General features: G+C 41.8%; 1 pseudogene; it reads left to right on the forward strand.

Moving 5' to 3' along the window:
* The window catches only part of LOC119524104, a 28,260-nt pseudogene extending 3,994 nt beyond the window's left edge, over positions 1-24,266 (forward strand).
* The last annotated feature ends 622 nt before the right edge of the window (positions 24,267-24,888 follow it).

Below are 24,888 nucleotides of genomic sequence, written 5' to 3' on the forward strand. Positions count from 1 at the left end.
GTGGGGAGATGGTCCCAGAGAATCTCAGCACCTTCTAAGGAAAGCCTCCTGAAAAGGTGGTGCTGGAAGTGGAAATGCTGGGTATTCTGTCCCTGGAAGAAGACTGAGCCCCACTTTTCGTGGGTGCATAGGCCTTTGCACTATAGTCCTGCTTCCTGCAAACTATTGTGAGGGAATGAAGGGACATGGAAAGAGTTCCTCTTCTTATGAGACTTGTACCTCTAGATATTCAGCCCTGCTAAAGTAGCCCTGGGTTCCAGGGCAGAGACCCCTTCAGCTCTGCAGTCATGTAAAGGAGAGGAGCTTGAAGCTGCAAACTTAGCAAAGGCCCAATAGCCAGAAACAATGAGTGCATCCGAGATGCAGCACTTGGAACCATAGATGCTCAAAAGTTTCTCTGCCACAATGTCAGATAGTATGGCATCTCACTAATGAAGCCTGAGAAAATATCCTTCTAAACTTATCAAGGACACCCACTTAAAGGAAATCCACTTTGTGGAAATTATACTATGAAATTACATTCTTCCCTTAAAAGGATTCTAAACACACATCAACAATTAAAATAGCATGTGAGATAAATCCTTCTAGAACAGTATTCTGAGAGAAGGTTAATAGATTCTGTTTTAAAATAAGGAGTGGCAGCAAGGGTGTGTGTGTGTGGGGTGTTCTGTGGTCCAATAATTTTCTGGAAATGCTTCATAACTAAATTCTCCTCTTGGAGATTCACAATACATGTAAGAATACTGAAGCCTCTGAGAAGTACTGCTGTAGGTAAATTGGTTTAATTTTGTTTAAACCATTATATCTCCAACTGGTTTTACCACGGAACACTTTTTTGACATGGAAAACGCTTCAGAATCTTGCAGACACCATTTTGTGAATTGCTCAAAAAATAAAAAATAAGTAAGAGCTGGAAGAAATAGTTACATGGAAGAAACTTGTAAGATAAGCTAATCCAACATCACATTTTAAAATGTGAAATAACTGAAAGGTTAATCAAATTGTTCTCCTTCTCATAGCTGATGAGGATCTGAGAGAGTAGAACCTTATCTCTTGATTCCCAGACCACTGCACTTGACTGCTGCTTCTCTAGCACATTCCTTCCCCTGAAACTAATCCTGGGAAAATGAAACAACTTTAAGGAATAATCGTTTAATATTGAGTGCATCATTTGTATTTAATATATTTCTTTTGGCATTTTGTTATATCAAAAAATGATTAATTTTCCTTTCAGCATGATACTTGTTTCATTATTTTAAACAATGGATTATGAAATATTTTACATTCAAAAAGGTATAAGGAAAAATATGAATATCAGGGTATTCACCAACCAGTTTAAGAAATAGACATCATCACTAGAGTATAAAGCCCCTTTGTATCCTTCCATAATTAAAGCAACCTCCTTTTTCCCTCTGAACTAACCACGATTCTGGATTTGGTGTTTATTATTACCATGCATTTATTTATACTTTTATTATATATTTCTGAGTCTTTAAGCAACATATACATTGTTTTGTATATTTTAAAAGCTTGGATCAATGGTATATTGTATGTATTCTTTTGCAACTTGTTTTTTCTATTCAATGTTATATTTGTGAAATTCATTCATGTTGTAACATGTGGCCCTAGTTCACTCATTTTTCACTATTGTATATAATTCCATTTTTTAATATATCACTATTTATCCATTCTGCTGTTGATGAACATTTAGGCTGTTTCCAGTTTTTGGCTATCATAATTGGGTCAGATCTTCTTCTGCTACTATGTCTATTGGGTATGTATCTAGTGCAGAGTTGTCCCATCACAGTGTATGTGCATCTTCATCTTTGGGAGATATCATCAGACTACTCTCCAAAATGGTATACTAACTTACACTCCCACAAGCAGTGTATAAAGGTTTTTTATTTTTAGATTTATTGCATTAATTGGCTCTTACAACAAAATTACCCCCATAGAGATGTCTCTCCCATGGGGATGCATGTCCGATTTTTTCAATGGAAAATAAGTTTTATTTTTCAAAATTGCTTGACCTCTCAGGAACTTCTCAGAAACACATTTCATTGTTTTCATTGGTCAATGAGGGGGTTGGCCTAATCTCTAATTTATCTTGCAGCTCTGACAATCTGGGTTTCTATATTCATTAACTGAATAGTAAGTGGCAACACTGCAGGAATTATTTTAAGAAACACATAACAAGGTTCAGTACCAATGGAATGTGTGCTACCTTTTTAAATGTCATGCTTCCAGGTAGGAAGGAAGTGTTGTGAGAAGGAGAGCAGTCATGCAGCATGTTACTTTGGATTGGGAAGAGGACTCTGTAGCCCAAGGGAAGGGGGTTTTCTTCCCACTACCCTGTTCTTCCCTGAACCTCTCATGATCTTAGAAGTCTTCCCTATTCCTTGATTTCCCCACCCAGGAATGGTAAATTCTTGTAAAATATATGCTCCTTGAACATTTAATACAGCCATGTACATTACCTAACAGCAAGGACACTCACCCATGTATACACCTTAAGTTCAGTTATACAGTTCAAGAAATTTAACATTGATATAATGCTTATGATCTGTATTTCAATTTTTCATATGTCAAAATAATGTCCATTTGAGCCATCTCTCCTCCCTTGTTAGATCCTTTCCAGGATCATGTATTGCCCTTAACTGTCATTGTCTCTTTAGTTGCTCTTTTATTGTGGGAACATATGTTCAACATAAACTTGCCCATCTCAACCACTCTTAAGCATCCCATTCAGTGGGATTAATTACATTCACAGCACTGTGGTATCCTCATCACCTTCCAGTTCTGTAACCTTCCCGTCTCCCTAAAAAGAAACCCTACACCTATTTTGCACTAACACCTCATTCTCCTTGCCCCTGCCTCTGGCAACCTGAACTCTAATTTCAGTCTCTATGAACAGGCATATTCTCTGATATTTTCTTTGTAGTTACCATGAGGCTTAAATTTAACATCCTAAATCTAACAATCTCATTTACTTTGATACCAACTTGACTTCACTAGCATATATAAGCTATTTTCCTACACTCATCGGTCCCCGATCTTTTTGTGGTTCTTGTCATGAATTATATATTTATACATTATGAGTCCCAAACCATTGATTTCTCATTACATTTTAGGCATTTGCCTTTTAGACCCTGTAGGAAGGAAAAAAGTGAAGTTACAAACCAAAAATACAACAGTACTGGTGTTTATATTTACCCCTGTCATTACCCTTACTGGAGATCTTTATTTCTTCATGCATCTTCCATTGTCCTTTCCTTTCAACCTGCAGAACTCTCTTTCACATCGCTTGTAGGGTTGGTATAGTGGTGACAAATTCCCTCAGCTGTTGTTTGTCTGGAAATGTCTAAATCTCTCCCTCCTTTTTTCAAATTTAATTACTTTATTTGATTATGAAAGTAATACATGCTTCCTGTAAAACTATTTTTGTAAAACCTTTTAAAACAGTACAAAAATGTACAAAGTAAAATGTAAGTTTTTTCCTCCCTACATCTCCCCCACTGCCTTTTCAGAAGTATCTACTGTTAACAGTTTTGGATGTATCCTTCCAGACTTTTTTCTCTATGATACAAACAAAAGTAAACAATATATACTTTTTAATTTTTTTTTTTACAAAACTGGGATTATGTATAGTGTAATATCATTCTGAAACTTATGTTTTTCAACCAACAATATATCATGGTACTTTTATCAAGATACACAGTAGTTTTAGAAAAATGGTATGCCAATAGAACCAATACTCGATCGATTGACACTGAGGTTTAAGTTTTTTCCCCCTAATTTTGAACTATTATTTTTGTTCACTTGTCTTATTAACTTTTTTTCCACTTTTTAAAAATTCAGTTTTATTGAGATATATTCACATACCATACAGTCATCCACAGTGTACAATTTGTTCACAGTACCACCATATAGTTGTGCATTCATCACCACAATCAATTTTTAAACATTTTCATTACTCCAAAAAGTAAAAATAAGAATAAAAATAAAAGTGTAAAAGAACACCTAAAACATCCCATCCCCACCCATTTTTCATTTAGTTTTGTCCCCATTTTTCTACTCATCTGTCCATACACTAGATAAAGGGAGTATGAACCACAAGGTTTTCATAATTACACAGTCACGCTGTGTAAGCTATACAGTTATACAATCATCTTCAAGAATCAAGGCTACTGGGTTGCAGTTCGACAGTTTCAGGTATTTGCTTCTATCCAATACATTAAAAACTAAAAAGGGATCTCTATACAGTGCATAAGAATTTGAAATCTCTCAGTCACTGAAACTTTATTTTGTTTCATTTTGCATCCCCCTTTTGGTCAAGAAGATGTTCTCAATCCCATGATGCTGGGTCCAGATCCATCCCCGGGAGACATATCCTGCATTTCCAGGGAGATTTACACCCCTAGGAGTCAGGTCCCATGTAGGGGGGAGGGCAGTGATTTCACCTGCCGAGTTGGCTTAGCTAGAGAGAGAGGGCCACATGTGAGCAACAAAGAGGTACTCAGGGGGTGTCTCCCTTGTTTTTGAGAGACATTTTTGATGGATATAGAATTCTTGGTTAGCAGTTTGTTCCATCAGCACTTTAAGTATGCTTTCCCTCTGCCTTGCCATTGTGGATTCCAGTGAGAAGGTGGCACTTAATCTTATTGAGGTTCTCTTGTATATGGCATGTTACTCCTCTCTTGCAGTTTTTAAGATTCCTTATCTTTGGCGTTTTTGGACGTGTATATCTATGTCTTTTGTTAAATTTGGGAAATTTGCAGCCATCATTTGTTTGAATATTCTATCACCCCTTTCTCTCTCTTCGTCTTCTGGGACTCCCATAATGCACATATTGGTGTGTTTGATGGTGTCCTCTGGCAAGTTCACTTTTCTTCATTCCTTTTTCCTTCTAGTCCTCAGACTGGATGCTTTCATTCATCTTATCTTCAGTTTCACTGAGTCTTCTGCCAGCTCCAATCCCCTGTTGAATCCCTCAAGGAAATTTTTAATTTCTGTTATAGTGATCTTTATCTCTGGTTCCTTTTCATAATTTCCATCTCTATATTGATAATCTCTTTGTGTTCATCTGTTGTTTTTCTGATTTCCTTTAGTTCTTTGTCCATGTTTTCCTTTAGCTCTTTTTACATATTTAGGACCATTTTTTTTTAAAGTCTTTGTCTGGTGTGTCCCGGGTCTGGTCCTCCTCATCGATAGTTTCTAAAGCTTCAATTTTCTTCTTTGCCTGGGCTATCACTTCCTGTTTCTTTGTATGTTTTGTATTCTTTTGTTGAATCCTGAATATTTTGATATTTTAATGTGTTATCACTAGAATTTAGACTCAGGCATTTGTTACTTAAGCTTGTATCCAGCTAGTGTTATGACAGAGCTCTCCCTGAAGGACAGTGACCTGTGTGAATGCTGTCCTTCAGGGATTATCCATACAATCAGTTTAGAAAATAGCTCTAGTCTGAAGTGTTTGGACATCCCTGATCCTTTTTGTGCATATGTCTTGTATTGAGCATGTGCATGTGGCCCTGGGAATTCCCCCATTTAAATGGATATAAATATCCCCTTTTCTCTAGGAAACAGTTTCCTTAAGTTTCCAGGGACTGTACTGAATATCCTACAGCTAGCAATCTTGCCCCTGGCAGCCACTTGACTGCTCTCCCACTGCATCCTATAGGAGAACTTGGTGAGCTACCTTCTACATGCAGGGCAAGATCTGGGATGTTGTGATAGTTAGGTTCACGTGTCAACTTGGCCAGGTGATGGTACCCAACTGTCTGGTCAAGCAAGCATTGGCCTAACCATTGCTGCAAGGATGTTTATGGCTGGTTAATAAACCAACAGGCTGGTTTATTAAATCATCAGTCAATTGGCTGCAGCTGTGACTGATGACTCAAAGAAAAGTGTGTGTTCCAAAGTGAGAGAATGCAGTTGGCTGGATTTAATCCAATCAATCAGTTGAAGACTTTTAAGAGAGACAGATAGAGGACCTTCACTTCTTCAGCTGCCCTGCTGAGGCAGTTCATCGAAGTTGCCTGTTCGTTTCCTGAGGAATTCGTTGAAGTTGCCAGTTCATTTCCTGAGGAGTTCATCAAACATCTTCATTGGAGTTGCCAGTTTGCTGCCTACCCTATGGAATTTGGACTCGTGCATACCCACAGTAGCGTGAGACACTTTTATAAATCTTATATTCATAGATATCTCTCATTGATTCTGTTTCCCTAGAGAACCCTAACTAATATGGATGGCAAGTCCCTCAGGCCACCACCAGGGAGATTGGGCCAGACACACATGCTCCCACTAGGTGCATGAGGGTTACTCTGCTCCCTCCAGGACCAGGACCGGGGAATCTCACTAGGACCGCAGGCCAACTCCGCACCGGCCAGTGAGGGATAGATATGGGGCCAGCCAGGGCACTGAGAGATCCTACCACTCTTTGACGAAGATATTTCTGACAATTCTTGCTGGTTGTTCAAAGCTGTTGTTGGGGTATGGAGCCCTGAAGTATCTCACTCTGCTGCTTGATCAGATAGACTTTTCAAAAAACATTTTTACAAAATTGGGATTCTATTAGACATACTCTTCTGCCCTTGTTTTTTTTTTTTTTACCCAAAATGTGTATCTTTGATATTTGTTCAAATCATTGCATACAAATCTCTCTCTTTCTTTTTAATGTCTATATAGTGCTTCATTGTGTGCGTGACCATGATAATAGATAACATTTTAGTACTTACTAAATGCCATAAACTGTGCATTAACTCCTTGCAATGAGAATGTGCCAGTTTGGATATATTATGTACCCTGAAAAGAGCCATGATCTTTTAACACAATCTTGTTGGGTGGAAACTTTTGATTGAATATTTCCATGGAGAAGTGACTCACCCAATTGTGAGTAATATCTTTGATTAGATTATTTCCATGGAGGTGTGGGTCTTGATTAGTTTATTGAAGTCCTTTATAAAGAGCCATCACAGGCCCAGGCTGCTGCTGATGCTTTGGAGATGCTAGCCCAGAGTTTGCTCTGGAGAAACTAAGAGAGACAAGCCCAGAGACATTTTGGAGAAAGCCATTTTGAAACCAGAACCCCAGAGTAGACACCAGCCACCTGCCTTCACAGCTGACGAGGTGCTCCAGAAACAATTGGCCATTCTTCAGTGAAGGTATCTTCTTGTTGATGCCTTAATTTGGACACTTTTATGGCCTTAGGCCTGTAACTCTGTAACCAAATAAACCCCCTTTATAAAAGCCAATCCATTTCTAATATTTTGCATAAGGTAGCATTAGCAAACCATAAAAAAGGCTATGAGGTAGATCTTTTGGTTATCCCTCCCTTACAGATGAAGATACTGATACACATAAGTTTAGAGAGCTTGTCCAAATCTGATAAGCGACAGAGCTGGTATGCAAACCATACATCCTGATTCAGAGCCTGTGCCCTTAACTCTCATGCCATGCTACTTCTCTGACATAATCCTCTTACCAGTCCCTATTGATGGACATTTGAGTAGAATGCAGATTTTTGCTATTGCAAACACTGCTGCAGTGGAAATCCTTATCCACCTCTGCAAGGGCTTTTGTAGGATAGGTTCCCAGACTTCTCCAGTTTTTTTGGTGGAAAGAACTTATTCATTCATTGAAAAATTATTTATTGAGCTCTAGGCATTGGAGACACTCTGAGCTCAATTCTCAAAGGAGAATTGACCAGAATTTTACTTCTCAGATGCCCTAGAAAGGTCATTTAAGTGCTCTGCAGGGTTTGCCAGCCTGATGCTTCCCCAGACCTCAGACTCACTGCATGCTGTCTGTTCTTAATTGCATGTTTTGTGTGTTGCCTGGATAGTGGCATAACTGACTTAGTGCTTTGGCTCCCACTGAGTGGCCCATAGCAAAAAATCTTCTCCACTTCATAGGGGATAGAGAATACAATGCCTCACAGCCTGGGTTCTAGAATTTACTAAGACATAATAATGTAATGGTGAAGAAGGTGTATTCTGGTACATGACCTCCTGGGTACAAATCCCAATTCCTTGCCACATAATAATATGACTTTAAACAAGTTACTTAATGGCTTTGTGCTTCTGGTTTCTCCTCCATTCAACAAAGATAAAAATAGTAACTACTTCTTAGGGCTTTTGTGAGGAGCAAATGAACTAATATGTGTAAAGTACTTAGTTAATATGTGTAAAACCTGGTATATGATAAGTTTGAACTGTTATTATTTGTTTGCCTATGGTAAAGCTACCACACCACATAACAGTTGAAGACCTCCATGACATTTTAGTAGGGAATGGGGAAGGAGGGGAGAATTAACTGGTTTTTAATAGGGAATATATTCACATTGTTCTAAATTCAAAAGATACAAAAGGATACTCAGTAAAAGTATATCTCTTATTGGCAACATGGGGTAGTAACATCTGGCAACACCTGGCAACACCAGGGAAGACCTGGGCAGTGATTATATGGGGATTGCTTATGATAATCCAGTACACTTTACATATATGTTTTATGCACTTTTTTTGTAAATATATTTCTTATTTCTAAAAGTGGGGGATAAGAAAAAAGTCTCAAATGAATGGAGGAAATTTTCCCACTCCTGTCAAACAGCCACTTGGATCCTGCTTCCAAATACAACAAATGTTAACAGTTCTTTTTTATATTCCAAATATATTTTATTATCTTGTATAACTAAGCACATATAACCCTTTTTTTTAAATGCAGATGAGACTAAACACCTTGGTTTTTTTTTTTTTTTTTTTTTTTTTTTTTTTTTTTTTTTTTAATCATCATTTTATTGAGATATATTCACATACCACGCAGTCATACAAAACAAATTGTACTTTCGATTGTTTACAGTACCATTACATAGTTGTACATTCATCACCTAAATCAATCCCTGACACCTTCATTAGCACACACACAAAAATAACAAGAATAATAATTAGAGTGAAAAAGAGCAATTGAAGTAAAAAAGAACACTAGGTACCTTTGTCTGTTTGTTTGCTTCCCCTACTTTTCTACACATCGATCCATAAACTAGACAAAGTGGAGTTTGGTCCTTATGGCATTCCCAATCCCACTGTCACCCCTCATAAGCTACATTTTTATACAACTGTCTTCGAGATTCATGGGTTCTGGGTTGTAGTTTAATAGTTTCAGGTATCCACCACCAGCTACCCCAATTCTTTAGAACCTAAAAAAGGTTGTCTAAAGTGTGCGTAAGAGTGCCCACCAGAGTGATCTCTCGGCTCGTTTTGGAATCTCTCTGCCACTGAAGCTTATTTCATTTCCTTTCACATCCCCCTTTTGGTCAAGAAGATGTTCTCCATCCCACGATGCCGGGTCTACATTCCTCCCCGGGAGTCATATTCCACGTTGCCAGGGAGATTCACTTCCCTGGGTGTCTGATCCCACGTAGGGGGGAGGGCAGTGATTTCACCTTTCAAGTTGGCTTAGCCAGAGAGAGAGGGCCACATCTGAGCAACAAAGAGGCATTCAGGAGGAGACTCTTAGGCACAAATACAGGGAGGCCTAGCCTCTCCTTTGCAGCAACCGTCTTCCCAAGGGTAAAACTTATGGTAGAGGGCTCAACCCATCAAACCACCAGTCCCTTATGTCTGTGGTCATGTTAGCAACCATGGAGGTGGGGTAGGCGAATACCCCTGCATTCTCCACAGGCTCCTCAAGGGGGCACTACATCGTTTTTTTTTTTTTTTTTTTCCTTGTTTGTCTTTTTTCTTTTTTTTTTTTTTTAACTTTCCCTTCTTTTTTCAAATCAACTGTATGAAAAAAAAAGTTAAAAAGAAAACAAACATACAATAAAAGAACATTTCAAAGAGACCATAGCAAGGGAGTAAGAAAAAGACAACTAACCTAAGATAACTGCTTAACTTCCAACATGTTCCTACTTTACCCCAAGAAAGTTACATACTATAGCAACATTTCAGTGAACTTGTTCCTACTACATCCATCAGAAATTAACAGACCATAGTCATTTCTGGGCATCCCCAGAACGTTAAATAGCTTATCTGTTCTTCTTGGATTATTGTTCCCCCCTTCCTTAATTGCTCTCTACTGCTAGTTCCCCTACATTCTACATTATAAACCATTTGTTTTACATTTTTCAAAGTTCACATTAGTGGTAGCATATAATATTTCTCTTTTTGTGCCTGGCTTATTTCGCTCAGCATTATGTCTTCAAGGTTCATCCATGTTGTCATATGTTTCACCAGATCGTTCCTTCTTACTGCCGCGTAGTATTCCATCGTGTGTATATACCACATTTTATTTATCCACTCATCTGTTGATGGACATTTGGGTTGTTTCCATCTCTTGGCAATTGTGAATAATGCTGCTATGAACATTGGCGTGCAGATATCTGTTCGTGTCACTGCTTTCCGATCTTCCGGGTATATCCCGAGAAGTGCAATCGCTGGATCGAATGGTAGCTCTATCTCTAGTTTTCTAAGGAACTGCCAGACTGACTTCCAGAGTGGCTGAACCATTATACAGTCCCACCAACAATGAATAAGAGTTCCAATTTCTCCACACCCCCTCCAGCATTTGTAGTTTCCTGTTTGTTTAATGGCAGCCATTCTAACCGGTGTTAGATGGTATCTCATTGTGGTCTTAATTTGCATCTCTCTAATAGCTAGTGAAGCTGAACATTTTTTCATGTGTTTCTTGGCCATTTGTATTTCCTCTTCAGAGAACTGTCTTTTCATATCTTTTGCCCATTTTATAATTGGGCTGTCTGTACTATTGTCATTGAGTTGTAGGATTTCTTTGTATATGCAAGATATCAGTCTTTTGTCAGATACATGGTTTCCAAAAATTTTTTCCCATTGAGTTGGCTGCCTCTTTACCTTTTTGAGAAATTCCTTTGAGGTGCAGAAACTTCTAAGCTTGAGGAGTTCCCATTTATCTATTTTCTCTTTTGTTGCTTGTGCTTTGGGTGTAAAGTCTAGGAAGTGGCCTCCTAATACAAGGTCTTGAAGATGTTTTCCTACATTATCTTCTAGGAGTTTAATGGTACTTTCTTTTATATTGAGATCTTTGGTCCATTTTGAGTTAATTTTTGTGTAGGGGGTGAGGTAGGGGTCCTCTTTCATTCTTTTGGATATGGATATCCAACTCTCCCAGCCCCATTTGTTGAAAAGACCATTATGGCTCAGTTCGGTGACTTTGGGGGCCTTATCAAAGATCAGTCGGCCATAGATCTGAGGGTCTATCTCTGAATTCTCAATTCGATTCCATTGATCTATATGTCTATCTTTGTGCCAGTACCATGCTGTTTTGGCAACTGTGGCTTTATAATAAGCTTCAAAGTCAGGGAGTGTAAGTCCTCCCACTTCGTTTTTCTTTTTTAAAGTGTCTTTAGCAATTCGAGGCATCTTCCCTTTCCAAATAAATTTGATAACTAGCTTTTCCAAGTCTGCAAAGTAGGTTGTTGGAATTTTGATTGGGATTGCATTGAATCTGTAGATGAGTTTGGGTAGAATTGACATCTTAATGACATTTAGCCTTCCTATCCATGAACATGGAATATTTTTCCATCTTTTAAGGTCCCCTTCTATTTCTTTTAGTAGAGTTATGTAGTTTTCTTTGTATAGGTCTTTTACATCTTTGGTTAAGTTTATTCCTAGGTACTTGATTTTTTTAGTTGCTATTGAAAATGGTATCTTTTTCTTGAGTGTCTCTTCAGTTTGTTCATTTCTAGCATATAGAAACATTACTGACTTATGTGCATTAATCTTGTCCCCTTTTCTCTGCCTAATATGGATAATCAGGCCACCTCCATGCAGCAGGAAGTATCCCAGCCCATGGTTTGGAGTCACCAGGGGCTTGTGTTTTGTTGCTATCTTGGGGTTATTGGATGTAGGGACAGCAGAATTGTTGAAGCAAATGCCAGTGGCTAGGGGACAAGATGCTTACACATATAATGTGGGTTCTGGCCTTTCTCATGGACACTGCCTATTCAAGATTCCTGGCCCGGGCAAGTCTGGCTGGGCTGATTTTAACATCAGAGGTAATTAAAAAGTCCTCCTGAGGTATATCACATTAACCCAGCTATATCTGAGCCTTCATAGCCAGTGTCTGGGTTCTCAGAACAGGGTTCAAGGACAAACGTATCTGCAGCTGAAACGTGTAAGGACACATAAAGTTAACATGGGATTCCTATGTTAAGACCACATAAGAGGTGAGTTGAGTCACATCCCACCATATATGGTATAGAAATATCTTGGGATAATCTGTGGGGACTTTATCTGCCTTCTGCCTCCCTGGGGTGAGGGTCTTGGTAAGGAAAAAGATTGTATCCTACTTGCAAATGGTTGGTCTGGAGATTGAGTCAATTTGGTGACACTGATGGCCCTATCTCCTTGTCTAACCCCTGGAATTCTACTTTCGCCTATGTTTTTCCCTCTCTCCTTTCTTTCCCAGTGGACCTGGTAACTTTAACCATAGCACTGGAGATCTTCAACGAGCATGATCTGCAGGCCAGTGAGCATGTGATGGACGTGGTAGAGGTTATTCACTGCCTGACTGCCTTACATGAACATCTGGAGGAGGAAAGAGGCATCCTAGTCAATGTGCCACTCTGTGTGGACATGAGCCTCAACTGGCTCCTTAATGTTTTTGAAAGGTAAGGTCTTTCATCCTTGTCAGCCTCCAGGATGAAATTCAATGAGACATCCTGGAGTGGGCATGGTGGGAGAGGTTGGCTTTCATGGTGGACCTGGATGCAGCTCAACATGGGGCATGGTTGGCACAGAGCCCTGCTGTGATCAACTCTGTGAGGAAAAAGACTGCCAAAATGTTAACATTTTAAGTATATTCATGCTCTCAGTCTCTTTTTTTAAACCTAGTGGTCGCAGTGGAAAGATGCGGGCATTGTCCTTTAAAAATGGCATTGCATGCCTGTGTGGCACAGAAGTAAAGGAAAAACTTCAGTGTGAATAAAATTCCAAAGTCTGAAGTGGAGTTGAGTTGGAGGGGGAGTGCAGCAGGGAGGTAGAAGGGTGTGAGATAAGCAGAAGGTAGGTCCTATGATCCAGCTGAGGGCTACTTGGGCTACTTTGCCATGCTTCCTGGTCAAAGCTATTGAAAACAACCCACAGCAGCCAAAGGCCAAGGTAAGCCTAAAGCCTGTTATTCCCAGTGCCACTGCAGGGGGTTTGGTTTCTTCTGATCTTATGTAAGTGCTTAGTCAGGATCTGAGTTGGCTTCCTGGGATACCTAGGGCCCTGACTTTCTAGTTTTACTTCTCCCTGGCCAAGCTTGGCCCTATCTCAGACCGAAACTGAAGCCATATCACACATTCTACTGGAGACTTCCCTTATGAATACATGGTCAGGGTGCAATAATCTCCATTATCTGGGAGGTGGACTGTATGTAATTATGCAGTTTTTAACATCTCTCGTTTGCTTTCCTCATCATCCTCCAACTTTTGTATAGCATTTTGTACTTTTCTCCATCTTCATTAGTTGTTGAGTGCATAATGTGTGTTGACCACTTGCTAAATGTGGCAAATACTAGGTTAAATTAGACATAGCCCCTGCCTCAAGTGGTTTCCAGTCCAGAGGAAGAGGCAGAAGTACTCAGAAAGCATTATTAAATTAGAATAGTTGAAATGGCAAAGGATATGTGCAATATAAGATCAGAGAAGAGAGAGGACAGTGGTCGGGGAAAACTTTACAGGGAAGGCAACTTTTCAAAACATGTTCATAGCTAAGATATCATTTATTTCTCCCACCATTCCTTTGAGATGACAGTGATTATTTATCCTCAATTTACAAGTAAGGAAACCGCAATATAAAGAGGTTCATGACTTACCCAAGTTTCTACAAGCTATTGACTAATGGATGCAGAACTAAAACCCAGGCGCTCTGCCTTCTACTTCTGTGTATTTTCTAAGCTTTGGTGATGTATGAAGCAGACAGGCAATAGCCTCTGGAGGCAGGTTTTCTAAGTAAGGGTTGGGGGTGGGTTGGGGGAGTTTTCAGAACAGCAGATACAGCCCATATTCAAATGTAAGTACCATAGAATAGTCCACAGTCACTTAGATCACTTATAGATAATTTTTAGATGATCATACCCTTTGAATCATCTCCTCTTTGGGGATTATCCATGCCAGTGTTTCCTTCCATTTATGTGGATAATTGAAAGGTGACTGCAGTATCACACTACATGAGCTATAGGAACAGGAGGGGATATGGCAGACTAACTATGACTCACATTCAGGCACCCCTGAATCCCACACCTCCTCATCCTATTTCATAAGGATTCTGTTTTCTCAGAAGTGTCATATCTGTGTCTGGCACTGCTCTCACACACAGCTCTCTCTCTCTTGCTCTCTCTCTCTCCATTTCTCCCTATATTTTCCCCTCTCTCTCCTTCTCTTCCTGAGGCTCTCTCTTTGTGTCTGTCTCACTTTTTAACCTGAATGCAGAGAAATGCTCTTCGTAGAACTCTTGAGCTTATAGAAGGTCAGGGATGACCTCTAGATATTCCAGTTCCAAATGTCATTTGCTAAGTCTATGCATTCTTTCTCTCCCTTTTCTGCTCTTTCCATGCACCATTGTCTGGCCATTCCCGCATTTGGGTTGGCTATTACTTATGGTGGGGCCAGCAGACCTCTTCAGCCAAGTAGCCAACTCAGGCAGCCAGTGTGACCAACGCCACCTTGGTGTCCTGCTTCATGAGGCCATTCAGGTGCCCTGTCAGCTGGGGGAAGTGGCAGCCTTTGGGGGCAGCAATGTGGAGCCCAGTGTCCATAGTTGCTTCCATTTTGTGAGTATGAAACAAGGGAAGGAGGGAGGGAGGAAAAAGAGGAAGGAGAGTGGGAGGGAGGACTTAGAGCTAAGCATTTGATCTAAAATACTCATATGTAAGGGAGTTTGTTGGGATGGGACAACAGGGCAGAGAGTCCTCTGGTCTTTTAGAATCCTGTTTGGGAGGATGCCACCTCAACTGGGACAAGGCAGAAAGTGGGATCCTCTGGAGACTAGGCCAATAAGGCCTTGCTGGTTCCCTTGCTCCTCTGAGGGCTGACATTCTAGGGACAAGACACTTTGGGCCTCAGTCATTACCATTGGGCTTCTTGTTTCCCTAGAGCACTGGGAAGCCAGTTCTGTATCAGGTCACCATTGCTGAACAAGTGAAGCATTAGACCAAATGCTCGATCTGTAGGCAGTGCCCCATCAAAGGCTTCAGGTAGGGGAAACAATACCTGCTGGAATGATAGTAATGATAAATATATTCCATCTTACATACAAATTATATATTGCAAAAAACTATATTACATAATTACTATGCAATTACAGCTGATTTAATATACATTATTATATATTGTAGACCTTTCTATTTGCAGCATGTTTAACTTTAAAATTTGGCAATTATGAAATATTTTATTTTGCTTTAATTGTGTTATGAAGTATACTAGACTTATGAAAACATATAGAAATGTACCTTGGTGTGTCAGCAAATCTTTAACAATGGACTCTCCAGAAAAAGAAAAGGGAAGGTGATTTGTAGTGTTTGCTAATTTATGTGATATGAATACTCCCACCATGGTTGATGTCAAGCTACCAACATAAGGTCACTGAACAGAGCTGGGAAGAGATGCACAGTAGCAAATCATTGATGGTATTTCCACCAAGCAGTTATAATAGACATAAGTAACCTCCGATAATAACCAAATAACTAGGAAGTGATGAGTTTTGAGTATGTATTACCTTTGTTTTTAATATGATTTAATCATAAGTTTATACAATTTAATTTTTAAATCATGGCTGTGTTTGACACCTGGCTTGTAACATCTCTGAAAATTTAACAATTGGCTCTTGTGAGCTGGTATGAGCTGGCTCCAGTACACTACCATGTGTACCCACCACCAAGCTTAAGAAATAAAACATTATTTTACAAAACATTTGATGCTTCCCTGCTTACACTGCTCTCCTTTCCCCACAAAGAAATTTGACTTTCATCTTTAAAAGCACAACTTTTTAACTTTTTGAAGCATGCTCTCCTTATAACCACCCTGATTTTTGTAAGATGAGCAAATGAGGCACAGAGGTGGACTGTGGCTTGCCCAAGTTCACACAGCTGGTTAGTGATAGATCCAGGATTAGATATTGGACCCTCTCATTCCCATAAGTCTAAGCATTTCACTATTCAATGTTGTTAGCTCTGGGCAGCTCAGCCTGGCTTTGGAACTGGATCTGAAAGGTTATCCTATGTTCTGTAATAATAGAGTTATTGTTATAAATAACCTTTGGAAATAACTTTTAGTCAACTTGCCCAGGGTAGGTAAAATAAGTTGCCTTCATATTGGATGTGTAACTTCCCCAAGGTAGGAGGTGATACTTGTGAGACAGGACCCTTTGGGGTCCATCCTAGTACACAAAACCATTTAGTCTAATGATATCTTTATCTCTGTTCTCCTCCCCCTGCCCATTTTCTTAAAAAGGTGGTGAGGTAGTGCTATTCCCGTACTTCCGGGTATCAGAACTTGTGGTTTCATGGAAACTGATAGTTCTTGAAATAAAGCTATTCATCTATTGAGGACTCAGTCACTGCTATGTATAATAGGTTGAACAGTTTATGACCCAATGCCTCACCCCCTTTCCAACATTTGTGTATATTTGAATGATGGAGGAATGGGGGGAATTCTGTTTCCTACCACTTCTCATCTCCTCAAGGTACTGGAGTCTGAAACAATTTAATGTGGACATCTGGCAAACCTGCTTCTTGACAGGCAGGACCAGCAAAGGCAACAAGCTGCACTACCCCATCATGGAGTATTACATCCTGGTATGGAGTCTTTGGGCTGGGTGGGAGGGGTAGGAAGCTCTCAGGTACTAAGCCCTTAACCCACTTTGCCAATCATTGGCTAATTATTCTGCTGTCCTTTGAGGGAGCCTTCTCAAAACAGTCCTGATGATTCATGGGATTAGGGAGTTCAAGCTTCTCTGTTCTTCCCTCACTGGGGGAAGCAGAGCTGCACCCTCACTGGGGCCACAGTTGACCATAGCAGCCCAGGACACTCTCATCCCTTTAAAGGGCACTCACTATTTTACTGCAGAGAAAAGTCTCAGGCAAAAATAGAGAGAATGTAAGGCAGTTCCAAGTGACTAGCCTTCCATGCCTTCCCTTGCACACTTTGGTCTTTCCTGGCCAGCTTCCTCCATTGCTCATGTACTGGGTCTCCCTGTCTTTATCTGATTCTTTGTCACTGTTTCCACTCCTTCTAGTCAATACCAAAGTTTGTGCTCAGATTAAATACTCAGTCCCTTGAAAAAAAAGGTATGTTCTACATAAGTGCTCCCAAATGTCACTTGTAAGTCATTTCCCTCAGAGCCAGTTGAACCCAGATCTGTCAACATCCCTCAATTCTAACCATGGAATTTCTCCTTTTCTGTGTTCAAGACCCACAGCTCTATGCTTAGTTGTCTGAGCTGACTCTGTTCCTTAAACTTCTGTATCCCTTTCTGCCCCACAGATTCTCCCAAGGCCCCAAGCATATCCCCGGCTACCCCACCTTTCTCTCTCCTACGCTACATTGCCATCTTTCCACTGTTTCTGCATAATCCATCTTTTCAAACTATCATCTCTTTTCCAGATTCTGTTGGCACAGAAACATGTGTGGCTCAGTGGAAGGAAGTATCTTTCCCTTTATTTTTCCTTTATCATTTGAAAGAAAACATTATAAAAGCCAAACATGGAAAACTGGCTTGAGATAGTAGATTGATCACAATTCCCTACCTCCTGATCACCCCCTACATCCTTGACATTTATATAAAAGATACAAAGAAAGAATTAAACATATGCTCATTTGCAAAAGTTTCAAATCATATAGAGGTGTCTAAATTATAAAACTAAAGTGTTCCTCTCTCCTCACCCTGGCCCCCACCCCTCCAGTCTAACTTCCCAGGGGCAACTAGAGTTCACAGTCTGGCATGTAATCTTTCTAGACCTTTTCCTAGGAGCAGGGTATGGTAGGCATGAGTAAGAGTGGATTACCTGTCACGTGCCCTGTGCTAGGGGAGCAGCCACACCTTCCTGTCATATCTGGAAGCCTTTAGGGTGAGTCCTGCTGCCCTGTCTCCCCCATCCCCCCAGACCAAATCCAGTGAGAATATGAGGGATTTTGCCACAACCTTTAAGAACGAATTCCGCTCAAAGCATTATTTCAGCAAACACCCTCAGTGAGGTTATCTGCCTGTGCAGTCTGTGCTGGAAGCTGACTACAGTGAGACATGAGTAACGGTGGCTGAGCAGGGCAGCCTCACTGAGCCTGGGTATGTGCTGTGAAGGGGCTGGGTCCCAAGTGGGCTAAGGGAGTGTTTCAGGGCAGAACTGCCTAATGATATGACAGTTCATCTTGGGCCTAACCAGGTATCTAGGCTGAGAAATACATCAGAATACAGTCTCTGTGTCCTGTTTCCATCAGCTTTTGTACATCTCCTTAAGGTGGTGGTGGTGATGCGGGGGTGGCGTGGGGTGGGGTGGGGTGGGCGGGTCAGGAAACTGGCTCACCAGCTGCCCAGTCTTTGGTCCTCTGAGTCTATGCTGCTTTCTTCTAGGCCAGCTTCTTCCCCGATGTTACCACATGCTGACACACATTCCCGCATTGAGCATTTTGCCAGCAGGTATCACGAGGTTTGGAGAGGATTGTAGGGAGTCCAAGGGGGACAGAATTTTCAGTTGGGGTGAGGAGAATGGAGTCATGGTCAGGGGGATGTGCACAGTGGAGCATGTGGCAGCCAGTAAGCCCTAACCTTAGGAATGGTTGGGGAAGCCCTCAAAGCTGATGATCCTATTAGGGGATTAGAGTCATTGAGATGAAAGCAGACCCCACACCCTATTTTCCCTCCTGTTCCTGCTTTTTCTTTCCAGGCTTGCTGAAATGGAAAGTCAAAATTGCTCCTTTTTTAATGACAGCCTGTCCCCAGATGACAGCATGTGAGTCTCCACAGATGCTTATTTCTTCAAGAATAGCTTTTCTTGGGATCCTTTTGCCACTGTTCGGGAAGGGTATATCTTCAAGGGAAAAGGAGGTGTGATGGTTAGGGCCCTTGACTCCCTAAGGAAGTAGGGCTTCTTTCTTTGCAGTGTTTAGTAAGAGAAGCAGTCTGTCCTCTATCAACTGAGCTGGGAATGAATGTTGTACTATATCCCTGCTGTCTGCTCAGATCCCTTCCTGTTGCAAGATCCCATTCTTCTTTGCCAAACTTTGAGGGAAGATGAATATGTCCTCATTTAAAGTTGCAGAGCTGAGCCATTATGTTACGCTCAAGATTCCAGAGTCCCATCTAGTACCACGCTATCCCTGGGAAGACATCAGTGTCTTCAGTGAAGTATGGCTGGAGACACTCCATGATTCTGTAGCCCAGAAAAGGAACCCATCATCTATAGGGAGGTCCCTGTGCTACTCAGAGGGCTTAGGAGTAGTTGGCTACATGGATCAATCTGGCCCCAGTGGATCTCAGGCAGGCAATGGTCCTTCGGGGGTGGGGGTGGGGGGCTAGTGGTAAAGAAGTGAAGAGGGGCAGGGAAGGGGAACAGCATATAAAGGGAAGTGTTTTGCTCATTGTTTACCAGTGAGCCATAAGTAGAACCCAGAAACCCCAGTATCTGAAAACACTCTCTCCCAATAGCTCCCACTATGACCTGTACCACCTTTGACCACTTTCTTCCCTCTTAAGCCCGAATATATGGCCTTTCCATCTCTATGTGACTTAGAAATGAATCCTTCCACCATGCATTTCCTGAGGCCTTCCTGAGCTGGGAGCTGAGAGTTGTTTCTCTGTTCAGTGCCTGACCACCTCCTTTTCTCTCCCCATATCCATGTAGAGATGAAGACCAGTACCTTCTACGGCACTCCAGCCCCATCACAGACAGGGAGCCAGCCTTCAGACAGCAGGCTCCATATGGCATGGCCACAGAAAGCAAGGGGGAGCTAGAGAAGATCCTGGCCCACCTAGAAGATGAGAACCGGTGGGTGTGGCAATGACACAGATTTGTATGGGTTCTAGAGTCAGACTGCTGGAATTTAAATCCTGGGCTTCCACATCTAACTATGTGATCTTGAACAAGTTATATTCTGTGATACTCCATTTCTTCATCTGTAAAATGAGGGTAATGATAATAGTATCTGCCTCTTATGGTTGTTTGTGAAGAACAAATGAGATTGGGCACATAATGTGTCAGCCCAGTGCCTGGCTCTAGTAAATGTTCAATAAATGATAGCTATTATAGTAATTCATTGAATCCTTTTAATTCAACCAAAGTATATCCAAGTACCCACTAGATGCAAACCACTACAGGGAATACAGAAAAGAGTATGACATGCCCCTGCCCTCAAAGAACTTTCAGTGTTGGAATTGGAAAAGGTTGTCACTTAGTGAAAGTAGTAAAGGAAAAGGAGAATGACAGGCATAGGGAGTAGGGAAGGTGAAGAAGCTCACAAAGGTGGTGTTAATCTCCATGAAATAGGGGTGGCAGCAGGGTCTCCAGGACAGTCCAAGCCACTTGAGGGTATGAAGTAGGATCCATAGTATCCCTTAGAACAGTGCTTCTTGAATGTTAGTGTGCATACAAATTACTTGGGTTGCTCAGTAAAATGCAGTCTGATTCATAGGTCTCATATGGTGCCTGAGTTTCTGGGTTTCTAGCCAGCTCCCAGGAGATGCCCAAACCGCTGATCTGCAGACCACACTTGGATTAGCAAGTCTTTAGAACAGTAGCTACTCAAAATGTGGTGTGCAGACCAGGGCCAGTCTGTGAACTGTTTGTTACTGATCCAGGACAAGATAAATACAGAAATGGAGAGTAAGCTCTGAGAAAATTTTATAGCAATTTGACATTCCCATGACATCCAAGCACATAATCAGTGGACATGTCTCATTGAACAAGATATAGATCAGTTTGGGTGGTGGTGTCACAGGTGACATGAGCTCTGTATCAGACATGTGCATTAGAGCCACGTATTGGTCCACAGTGTACTGAAAAAAGAAAAAACAACAACACTGGATTTTCACCTACTACAGAAAGTTTGGAAAGCGCTGCATTAGAGCAGCAATGGGCAGGCGCTGGAATACATTGGGCAGAAAGTGATTCTGTTCTATTGCAAAAAAAAGGTGACAGTTATGGAGAGTAATCTTAATGATATGGGAATGCTCAGGGATGACTATGGTTTGTTAATTTTCTTGGGGTATGGTAGGAACATGTTGGAAGTGATGTAGTTATTTTAGGTTATTTGTTTTTCTTATTCATTTGTGTTGTTTTGTTTGAATTGTATTTTTTTTTAATTTTTTGATAAATAAAGTATAAAAAAAATGATGACCCCAAAAGTAGGTCACCTCTTTGGAATCTGTAACCTTGATGACCCAGCATGGGTGTTCAAAGAGGAGGGCCGTGGAGAGAAGAGGCAAGACCCGTGATCTCTTGTGTATGTTATGTATTCCCCTGGAATCTAGAAATCTAAAAATGTAATCAGTGAATCACTGACCCTAATACCTCATTTATTTGCAGGCCATGTTTCTGCCTGATTTTAAGGTCAGAATTAATCCCCAAAGCAGCACATCAAAGCCATGAGATATTTGTTGTGTGAAATGTCAGCTCTCTCTCTCTCTCTGAGGTGTAAGGATGGCAGAGTAAATGATACATGCGCTGGAGAAGAGGTGGATATAGCCATTCAAGCAAGAACACAGCTGGGTTGGGAGTGGGGATGGGGGAGAAGAGAGATTGCTCACACTAGGCATGCATCCAGGCTGCCCCAGACCAACCCCTTCACCTTGTCCAGGTAACTGGCCTAAGTACACAGGGACATCTAGGACCTGGACAGTCAATGCCCTGTTAGACCATACGTCTTGGCTTCTTTATCCTTGGCAGGATTCTCCAGGGAGAACTGAGGCTCCTGAGGTGGCAGCATTAGGAGGCTGCTGAGGCACCAGCCCTAACTGAAGGCTCTGTCAAGGTAGCACAGGACCACTGCAATGAGGAGCTTCTGGCGGAGGCCAGAATCCTTCGGCAGCACAAGAGCTGCCTGGAAACACGCATGCAGATCCTTGAAGACCACAACAAGCAACCAGAGTCTCAGCTGCAGTGCTTAAGGGAGCTGCTCCTGCAGGTGTGACTGAAGACAGGAAAAAAATCCAGGGCAGCCATTGAGTACAGGGGAAGGGAGTGGGGTGGGCAGGAAAGAGGAGGAAAGAAAGAGCAACTTGGCAGTGGCAATTAGGTGACTCCCTGAGGAGGACTGGGCTGGCAGTTGGGGATGGTGTGGGGAAGGAAGGGGCTGATAGGGTCACATAGTTTGACCAATTCTCTTCCACCTTCTCCTCCATGCCACACTTGTCTGTTACCCTCAAGCTACTGTGCAGCCTGGGTCAGAGGGAGGACTTCAGAGGCCTCACTTATCTACTACCCATGTGAAACCAGTACAGAAAGAGCAGACTTCACAGAATCATTCAGAACAGGTTGGTTTTGCTGGTATGGTGTCTGCTGAGCAGATTTGGACATGCTTGGAAAAACAAAGATTTTGCTGTAAAGGAATCTCATGTTATTTTTTGCTTCTTTCTTCTTTGAGAGGGAGTGTATATAATGTAGTACAGTCGAGTCAGATAGCCCTGGGTTTGAATCTGACTCTGCCACTTTGTGGCTGTGAGATGTTGGGCAAGTTTCTTAACCTCACTAAGCCCCAGTATCTTCATTTGTAAAACAGGGATAAAAATAGTACCAACCTCATACAATTGTGGTGAGGATAAAATGAGGTGATGTTTAAAACATTTAACATGATGTCTGTAATATAGTAAACACTTAAAAATGCTATCTATTGTTATATAAAAGGTAATGCCACACCCCTGCCTCTTCCCCAGATCCTCCAAGGGATGGCCTGTAAATGAATTTCCAGGGATTTCTAAAATATGCTATTTTATCATGAACTGAGGAGCGAGTGTGCAACTATACATTTTCAGAAAGAATTGGGTTCTACGTATCCTAATTATAGCTTGGATGACAGCAAGAGACCTTTAGGTGTGATGTCATCCTTAAAAGAAGTGAAAGCCTTTGACACATGTTGAGGGCACAGGGTAGGTAATCAGTAATAGAATAGTCGAAAAAGTTTTCCAAAAGGCGAAACCACTCTTTGGGGCACTACCAAAGTGTCTTAAATTCAAAGGGATGGGCATGAATCTTTAAGTTCCCTTCTAACCTCAGGAATCTGTCAAAATATAATCAGAAATGCAAAGCCACTTAAGTAATGCTATATATCTCTTGCTAGCCACCCACAGAATCAGATGGCAACAATGACTCTGCAGGCTTATCCCTGGCTTCCTCTCCACAACAGTCAGAAGGCAGTCACCCCCAGGAGAAGGAACAGACTACTCCAGACACTGAGGCTGAAGGTGAGCTCCCCTGGCCCCTCCCAGCCCCTTCCTCCATGGCTTTGTACTGACCCAGATTTCTTTCCCAGGATTCTTCTAGGGTTGGGCCTGGTTTCTCCTCATAGCTTCCAGCCTAGGGTCATGATTTGACTGGTTTATTGATGGATTGATTCATTTGTTTATTCTACAAACTTTTATTGAGCACTTCCTATGTGCCAGGCATTGTGCTGGGAAGACACACATGTTCATGTTGTGGGTTTTGTCCTTCATCTGGCACTGTCCTACCTGAGTTCCCTAATCTGATAAGAGGATCTCTAGTTCTCTTCCCTAATCTCTCCCCTTTTTCAACTCAGATGATGTGGGGCCAAAGAGACAGGATGTCAGCCTGTGCTTGGAAGACATCATGGAGAACTCCGCCATGCCTTTCCCAGTGTGTGAAGCTCTGATGTGACTGCAAACACTCTGCTGGCCTCTTAATGGGTCCAGATCCCCATGTAATAATCTGTTGCCCTCTTATGGATCAGAGTCAAAGCCTTCCCTTGGTCTTCACCTAACTTTTCCAGTTCCCACTGGTCCTACATTCCTCACTCAGAGTTATTTGGGCTCCAGGCAGCATCAGGAATCTGGCGATTTGTGAGGTGGGTGTGTGGGGGCTGAAGAAGGGGGAGATATGATTCCTCTGTCTCTAGCAATGTACTCTTTAATCCAAGTTTGAGACCTGTCCCCTAAGTAACACTTCTGTTGCAGCCCAGGCGTATGGCACTTGGAGGTCATTCAGATGGGGAGTCTTGCAGAGCTAAACAGTGCCCAATAACCCCCTTCCCTTCTCCATGGAATTATGGAGATGGAAAAGCCCTCACCTCCACCCCCAGGGTTCCAGCATCTAACCCTACTTCCTGGCCCAACTCCAGGAGGGGGGGTGGGAGGGTATCTCCAAGGCCTTCCCCTAAAGTGCCCCCCAAAAGTCTGAGCAGTGTGTATCATATTACTTCAGCCCCAAGGCATGTCTCTAGCCAACCTAAATGTTGTTTCCTCCTCTAATATCTTCAGTTCCTTCTGACTCAATCCCTGGCAGACCTTCTGGCTCCTACTTCCACCTTAAATTTGGAAATGTTAATGAAATATTTACGGGCCTAATTCCACCCCCCCCCCATCTTCCTCTTTCCTGAAGGCCCCAGCATTCTGAGAGACCAGCTAGAGTTGCTCTGGGAACCCAGCTGAAACTGCCCTTTGCTCTTCTGAGTCTGCCCTCACAGACCTCGGGGAGGACTGGCAGCTTGCACAACAAGGGTGCCTTGCTCCCTTTGAGTGAGGACAGTGAAGCCATCCTCTAGCCTGCAGGAGTATGACTTCCCAACACCCTTATGGGCTATGGCCCTTCTTTCTCTTAGGCTGAATCAGGTGAGGTGGCTGATAGCACCCAGCTTAACCAAAGGTAGATGCAACCCTGAGTAGCACTCCCTTCCTAGGGGCCACTGGCCACAAATCAGGAAGCTAGCCA

This window comes from Choloepus didactylus, chromosome Y, assembly GCF_015220235.1.
Source record: "Choloepus didactylus isolate mChoDid1 chromosome Y, mChoDid1.pri, whole genome shotgun sequence".
Lineage (NCBI taxonomy): Eukaryota > Metazoa > Chordata > Mammalia > Pilosa > Megalonychidae > Choloepus > Choloepus didactylus.